Source organism: Cryptomeria japonica, unplaced genomic scaffold (assembly GCF_030272615.1).
Source record: "Cryptomeria japonica unplaced genomic scaffold, Sugi_1.0 HiC_scaffold_102, whole genome shotgun sequence".
NCBI lineage: Eukaryota > Viridiplantae > Streptophyta > Pinopsida > Cupressales > Cupressaceae > Cryptomeria > Cryptomeria japonica.
In genome coordinates, this window is record NW_026728924.1 from 39851 (window position 1) to 49222 (window position 9372).

The 9372-nt window shown below is 32.7% G+C and overlaps 1 pseudogene; it reads left to right on the forward strand.

The window, feature by feature from the left end:
* The first annotated feature begins 3070 nt into the window (after positions 1 to 3070).
* Positions 3071 to 8923, forward strand: LOC131865141 (histidine-containing phosphotransfer protein 1-like; annotated as a pseudogene).
* The last annotated feature ends 449 nt before the right edge of the window (positions 8924 to 9372 follow it).

The following is a 9372-nucleotide window of genomic DNA, read 5'->3' on the forward strand; positions in this document are numbered from 1 at the left end:
ATTGTTTTTCTGCAAATACACAAAGTGTTAGAATAGGACAAAAGCACACAGATAAGTATATATGACTTGAAAGAAAGGCACAGGTAATTTTTTGTATAGAAAGACATAGCCAAAATCAAGGACACTACATATACAAGTAGATATGACTTTAAAGAAAGAGGTTGGTAAAATTGTGTATAGGAAGAGATAGACAATATCAAGCATAGTTAAATATACATAAGAGTTTGTAGGAAGTCACACAACAAGTAGTTATATGTGTTTAGATGGAGAACTGAAAATAATACACACGAGTATATATGCATGCAGAGGTACAAATCTATAGTACCGTGTTGTTGCCTCCATAAATAAAATCAATAGTATAACAAAAGGCAATACAAAATCGTAAAGTTCTGGACAACCAAGGAAAGCGCAAGTTTGCATAGTATCAATATAAATCCCATTCAACAATTTAGTTCCATTTGTCAAAGGGAGGGGAAAACCACCGGACAACCATCAATACATCGAAGATCAAAAGACCTATGAAAAGCATGATTGTCTAATTGGTCTGGATTTCTGCAGTTGCACTCATCTGAGCAATGTCTGCAAGCAAAAGAGAACACTCAGCCTGGGAATCAATAGTCATTGCTTTGGTGATTGTTGCTTTGAGCCTTGTCTATGAATTGTACATGTCTATTGTAATAGAGAGTGTGAAAATGAAGGATGATAAGACTACATCTTTGATAATAGACTGAGGCGTTCTGGCTGTAGTCAAATCATACTGCAACATGTAAAGGTCCTTGGCAGATATGTTCAACAGATTTATGCCAATTTCATCAAAGGCAGTAGCCCAAAGAGAGCCTGTATGGTCTTGAAGCATGATATGCAATAAGTATTTGTAATTGCATTCTAGCACATGAGTTTGGCATCTAGAGCAAAACCAGACATTATCATTTTGTTGGGTGCATTTTTTTTTACATTCTTTGCCGTTAAATTGCAAAGGGCAAGCAGGATAGCAAAAATAATCATTTTTTATGAATCTAACAACTGCTCTAATAGTAGTTTCAACTATTTCGAAGAGAACACTCATACGTTCTAAAACGGATGGGATTGTCATTCTACTGTATGCTGAGTTGAGTTGACTAGCAACACAAGACAGTGGCAAAAGGTCAGCTAGAATGTTTCCTCTCGATACAAGGGAATTTGCTTATGGGGCAAAAGGGTTTATATTCAAAGTGGTTGCCATAGTGGTGTTGATGAACTTTCCATTGAAATAACCAACACGAGCATTGTTGACTGCAAGGACCACAACTGTTTGGGCTGCATGCATATTCTTTAAATCTTCACCTAACCCTTCCCATGCATCCCCCCATAAGTTAACATTGATACTAATATTTGACATGTCATTTATTTTGAAAGTCCTCTTTGTTACTATGGTTCCATCTTTTCTACAAATTATTGATGGTTCTCCAACATGAACCACAACACCAATAACATCAACCAAAGTGTTGTTGCTGCAATACGTGATGTCATTGATTGGGGTAAACTACGAAGCATTTACTTCACCATCAATAGTTGCATCACAACGCTTCAATATTGAATTGTGGTCCAAAGTAATCTCAAGATGACTGTTAAGTTTATTCCATTTTGTCTTGGCCTCCGTAACGGTACCTTTTGACAAAAAATAATATGCTCTTGCTTCAACCCTATGATAATGCATCTTTGCTATGTCGCCAAAGCAAGTAATTCTTATTTCGGTACCTTCAACGTCTATCATGTCAAAGATAAATACTTTCCCAGTGGATTTTGGTGAACTATAGTGATGCATATTCCTCTTGTTTGTGACATGGTCATTTATTGACCATTTATTCTGAAAGGGGTTCAAGGCTTTTATCGGGCTGATATTATTAGAGGTTTTGCGTTGCACAGGTGGCATGTGTATTCCAAATTTAAGGGAACATTTAGATGTGGGAGATGTGTCTCTACCTAACATTTGTTGTTCCTTCTCTTTAAATAGGTATCTAGGTTTTCCAAACAATGCTGAATTTGTAAAATTGACAACAAGCTTGAATAATATGATAACCCTGTTAAACAGGCAAAAGAATAGCTTTAAGAATCAACATGGTGTGCAAAGGAACATTCTAAAAGGTAACAACAAACTATGACAACATATAGAAAACCCTACCTCGTGTTCCAAACATTTATACAAGTATAAGATGCCAACGAAAGCACAAAACCTATCTTTAATGTATCTAATAGCAACAAGTCACTATACTTTGGCGGCATGATAGACAGTTGCATGTGTGTGCCATCAGACAAAACAATCCTATATCGAGAACTGTCATCTTCACTGTTTGTCAATTTTTCAAAAGACAAAAGCTGAAGGATTGGTGACGGTACATCATCCCCAACATTGATAGATATGATTGCATGTAAGGTCAGCTGTATTTATGGTTGCATATCCTACAAGGAGAACATAGGAAAGCTAAGTAAAAACAAAAGGCAATGTATATGTGTATGCATCGACATGTGTCTGTCATATATATATATATATATATATATATTTAATCGCAATTCTATAAATTTGCACAAAAGGGCAATATACATATCGATGCACGCTTAAAAGAACATATATGAATATATAAATGTATGTGTGCACATGCATAGCCTCAAAGTGGAATAGTGGGGTTCACACATATGGTGACAACCACATACTAAGCAATGTGTATCCATATTTGTGTATTTACTTGCATTGGTGGAGGGAAATGCTTTCCAAAATAAGGAGTATAAATAGACAATATATGATTGTAAATTAGACGAATATGGGAAAAGAGATGAACAAATCAGCTCACTGAAGTGTCAGCGGGAGGCAGTTCGAAGTCAGCTGCAGAGCCAGGCGAGGTAGGCATAGTGATTTGTTTCTGCAGGTCCGGCAATTTTATATTTTTTTGTTTGGTGGAAAAGAAAGTGTGTTAGAATAATTAACAGAAATGAAAACACAAAATGTTCTTCAGGAGAAAAGTAAATCCCACAAACAAAAGCTATAGAGAACAAGTATCAGGTGAAGTATTTTGGAATGCCAACACAGATGAATATGGGAAAACAAATTAACGAAAAGCTCATTGAAGCTTTTGCAGGAGACTGTTCGGAGCTAGCACCAAGGCCAAGCATGGTAGACATTCCAGTTTGTTTTTGTAGAGCTGGCAAATGTTTTTTTTTTTGGCTTGGAGAAATTGAAAGTGTATCAGAATAATTAACACAAATGAATATACAAAAGGTTCTTCAGCAGAAAATTAAACCCCCCCCCCCAAAAAAAAGCAGTAGAAAACAAGCAATCTGTTGTAACAACAGTACCATCAAGAGTAACATGCCCCAAGTACCATCTATAGCGTAGGAGAAAATCATTTTTTACTTGAGCACATTTTAAAATTTTTTCTGGTGAATATTGTGTCTTTCAAGCAATGACCTTCAAATATGACACTTGTATATGGCCTTAATCTTGTTGCTTCTTTATTCCTATAAAAAAGGATTTTGGACCATTTTAAAGGGCTTTGTTGTCTGAGTCTAAGAAATGAAGTACAATCTTGTATAGGTCTTTGCCAAGTTTGGTGTGTGAGTTTAAAAAATCAATGCATAACTGTGTACAGGGCTTTGTTTTCGAGTGTTATAGCAGAATTTTTTAAAACTATTATGTGATATATTATATAGCAAATACTCTATCAAAATAAATATCAATTTTTGGAGTGTTGATTTCAGTTGTCTGCATTGTCAGTATGGTCAAATATTTCGAAATTAATGAACCAGTTTTATTGAAATCATGTTTATAGACATATATGTATATATACTCACACACACACACACACACACACATATTATGGAGTGGTTATTTCAGTTGTCTCCATTGGCACTATGCTCAAATATTTTGAAATTAATGAACCAGTTCTAATGATTTCATGTTCACAGACATATATGTATATATACTTACATATACACACACACACACACACACACACACACACACACACACACACATATATAAATATCAATTTTTGGAGTGTTCATTTCAGTTGTCTCCATTGTCTCTATGCCCAAGTATTTTGAAATTAATGAACCAGTTTTATTGATTTCATGTTTATAGACATATATATATGTACAATCACATATATATACACATGTATATATATACATATGCAGACACACACACACACACACACATATATATATACATATATTAATACAAACACATTTGCACTACACACACACACACACACACACACACACACATTTTTTATGGGCTGTGTCAAACATTTTGGTTAATTCCTTTGACTCTAGCATTGATTGTTGTTCGAATGGTTTTTTTTGTGGTCTGCGTTAAAGATATATATATATATATATATATATATATATATGTATATATATATATATGTATATATATATATATATGTATATATATATATATATATATATATATGTATATATATATATATATATGTTTATTTATATATACATATATGTATATATAAATATCAATATCTAAAGTGGTTATTTCAGCAGTCTACATTTGCACTATGCTCAAATTTTTTGAAATCAATGAACCAGTTTTAATGTTTTCATGTTTACAGACATATATGTATATATACCCACACATATATACATATATGTACACACAGACACACACACACACACACACACATATACATATATGCATATATAAATATCAATTTTTGGAGTGTTTATTTCAGTGGCACCCATTGTCACTATGCTCAAATATTTTGAAATTAATGAACCAGTTTTATTGATTCCATGTTTATAGACATATGTGTATATACTCACATATATATACATATATGTATATACTCACACACATATATATATACATACATACACACATGCACACACATATATATAAATATCATTTTTTGGAGTGTTTATATCAGTGCATTGTGACTACGATCAAATATTTTGAAATTAATGAACCAGTTTTATTGATTTCATGTTTATAGACATATAAATATATACACTCATATATATATATATATATATATATATATATATATATATATATATATATATATATATATATATATATATATTCTAACACACACACACACACATATATATAAACATCAATTTTTGGAGTGTTTATCTCAATTGTTCCCATTGGCACTATGCTGAAATATTTTGAAATTAATGAAGCAGTTTTTTTCATTTCATGTTTATAGACACACACACACACACACACACACATACTCACATATATATACATATATGTATGTATAAAAATCAATTTTTGTACTGTTTACTTCAGTTGTGTGCATTGTGACTATGGTCAAATATTTTAAAATTAGTGAACCAGTTTTATTGATGTCATCTTTATAGACATATATATAGTCACACACACACACACACACACACACACACACACACACACACACACACACACACACACACACATCTACTCACTTTAAGGACATTAAATGAACAACTTGGCTTACCTTTTCCAGGCCCCCTGAAAGCGTGACCGACAAACAAAACTGACATATTGGCTATTTACCGATAGGAAAAGTCCATAAAAAGAGCCTATCAGAATACCATCAAGACCATCAAAGCATATATACACTTGTATAGTGGCTATTTTGGAATGATCTGTTATAACATGCCCGAAGTACCATCTATAGTGAAGGAGAATATCATTTTTTTCTTGAGTGCATTCTAAAATATTTTTTGTTCAATATCGTGTCTTTCAAGCAAGAACCTTCAAATATGACACCTATATGTGGCCTTAATATTGTTGCTTCTTTATTTGTCTAAAAAATAATTCTGGACCATTTTTTAGGGATTTGATGTCTGAGTTTAAGAAATCAAGCACAACCTTGTATAGGTTTTTCTCAAGTTTGATGTCCGGGTTTAAAAAACCAATGCATAGTCCTGTACAGGTATTTGTTTCGGGTGTAATAGTAGAAAATATTTTGACTATTATATGATATATTATATAGCTAATATTTAACCAAAAAAACTATCAATTTTTGGAGTGTTTATTTCAGTTGTCTCCATTGTCACTATGCCCAAATATTTTGAAATCAATGAACCAGTTTTATTGATTTCATGTATATATATATATAATCACATATATATACATATATGTATACATATATATACATATAAATACACACACACACACACACACACATACACACACACTTACATATATATACATATATACTTACATATATATACATATATATGGATGTACACACACAGCAATATATATATATATATATATATATATATATATATATATATATATATATATATATATATATATATATATATATATATATCATCCATAGCATACTAACAATACTTTTTAAACCTGTGAAATTGCGAATAGTTTATGAAACAAGACCATCTACCCAAGCTGCAAAGTTTCGCTAAATCTCAGGGCCAAACAATAGACATGTCATGTATACTGTGAGGTTGGAAAACAATTCATAATATATGCCCAAATCAATAAAATAAGGTTGACCCAAAACTATTTAAATTTCCAGAGAAAGACATGCAAGCATGGATACATATTTTGAAAATAGTCTTGAAGTGCAAGCAATGAAAATTGTAGATTATGTATAGTAGAAAACCTAACATTTGAAAGAGCAAATTAACCCTAAATAGTCTCTAAACTCGAAGCGAATAGTTTATGAAACAAGAGCATCTACCTGAGCTGCAGAGTGTCGACAAATCTCAAGGCCAAACAACATAAATCTCATGTATACTGTGAGCTTGGTAAACAATTAGTAATATATGCCCAAATCAATAAAACGAGGCCAACCCAAAACTATTTAAATTGCCAGAGAAAGAGATGCAGGCATCGATACATATCTTGAAAATAATTTTGAACTGCAAGCAATGAAAATTGTAGTTTATGTATAGTAGAAAACCTAAGATTTAAAAGAGAAAATTAACCCTAAATAGTTTCTAAACTGCTCAAAGCGAATAGTTTATGAAATAAAAGCATCTACCCAAGCTGCAGAGTGTCATCAAATCTCAGGGCCAAACAATAGACATGCTCGAATACATACAATACTGACAGATGCAAAACTGGTCGTAGAACAAACACAAATTCGAAAAACGGTTTGAATTTAAAGATTAAAAAAGAACACAGTTTAAAGATACAACAATTCCTAAGAACACTTCGAATACCATCTTGCATTCGAAACAAACAATCAACAACCTGCAATTAACCAAAACAGAAAACCTTGCACAAAATGTTAAACACAAACCACAAAAATGACCATTCGAACAACAATCAATGCTACAATAAAACTTATTTGGGTTGTGTTGTAGGGATTTCTGGATGAACAATATACTCAGCTGGAGCAGCTACAAGATGAAAGCAATCCTCGTTTTGTGGAAGAAGTGCTTTCCTTGTTTTTTGATGACTCTCTCAAATTACTCCATAACATAGAGACCACACTATATGTTCTTTAAACTTGTTCTTCAATATGCTTCACATTATTTTCCAATAAACTTGAATAATTTTGAGTTATGCTATCAAAAATATCAAATTCTTGAATGATTTGTTTTGTTTTTAGTAGAGTTGGGGAAGATAGATGACGGCTTATATAATGATTTCATGATTTCATGGTAATATGCAAGAATAAAGAACCGGTGGATTACAAAAAACTGGATGCCCATTTGCATCATTTCAAGGGGAGGAGCTCAAGGCATGCAAATTTCTCTCCATCAATGTTCAATGTTGTTGCTTGAAAAATTTTAATTCTGAAATTTAAGTAACAGTTGTAGTATTGTTTTGAAATGAGCAGTGCAGGGGTACAAAGAGTTAAGAACGTATCCATCACATTTCGTGCCTTCTGTCAAGAGAAAAAGAAAAATGGGTAGACCGTTTCTCCTTTGGATCTTTAAGTGCATGATTCCTATGTGTTTTATATAAAAAAATCCGGAGATTTCTGAGGTGTTTTATATAAAAAAATTCGTAGAATTTCTCCTGGGTAAAATCTGTCGATTATTTGTTTTTGTTTGTGTTTTCAATTTTCGATTAAATGCGGGTGCTTGCAGTGTCTGCAACAAGTGAAGCAGTAGTTTTATCTTCTCAAGAACAAGCTCGAAGATCTGTTTCAAGCAATTATTACTTAAACTCTCCATAAGATTACTGTTAAACTCGAACACAATCTAAAATCTAAATCCTGTTATTATTTTGCAGTCAAGTTCTAAAATGGGCTTTGGGTTAATTGCAGATTGAGCGAAAAATTCTGAAAGCAGGTGGGACGATTGCAGTGACAAATTGAGGAAGAGGGTTAAAAAACTATTCACAATTTCACAGATTCAAAAAGTATGACACTGTTTTTCCACAAATACTTGCATATAATATCTGCTAAATTTCAAGTTCACCTTACCTGGTTAAGTTGAAAGGCTAATTGGAACAACAAATTCGAAGAACGCTGAAAGGCCAACTGTAGATCAATGGAAAACCCAAGTGCAGAATGCAGTGGAATTCACTAGTGCCGACAACAATTCCTAAAAACGCTTCGAATACCCTCTTGCATCCGAATCAAACAATTATGTGTTTTATATAAAAAAATTCGGAGATTTCTGAGGTGTTTTATATAAAAAAAATTCATAGAATTTCTCTTGGGTAAAATCTGTCGATTATTATTTTTTGTTTGTGTTTTCAATTTTCGATTAAATGCAGGTGCTTGCAGTGTCTGCAACAAGTGAAGCATGAGTATTATCTTCTCAAGAACAAGCTCGAAGATCTGTTTCAGGCAATTATCACTTAAACTCTCCATAAGACTACTGTTAAACTCGAACACAATCTAAAATCTAAATCCTGTTGTTATTTTGCAGTCAAGTTCTAAAATGGGCTTTGGGTTAATGGCAGATTGAGTGAAAAATTCTGAAAGCAGGTGGGACGATTGCAGTGACAAATTGAGGAAGAGGGTTAAAAAAGTATTCACAATTTCACATATTCAAAAAGTTTGACACTGTTTTTCCACAAACACTTGCATATAATATCTGCTAAATTTAAAGTTCACCTTACTTGGTTAAGTTGAAAGGCTAATTCGAACAACAAATTCGAAGAACGCTGAAAGCCAATTGTAGATCAATGGAAAACCCAAGTGCAGAATGCAATGGAATTCACTAGTGTCGACAACAATTCCTAAAAACTCTTCGAATACCCTCTTGCATCCGAATCAAATAATCAACAACCTGCAATTAACCAGAACATAAAGCCCTGCACAAAATGTTTAACACACACCACAAAAATGACCGTCCGAACAACAATCAACGCTAGAGCCAAAGGAATTAACCAAAATGTTTAACACAGACCATAAAAATTGCCGTCCAAACAACAATCAATACTGAAGCCAAAGGAATTAA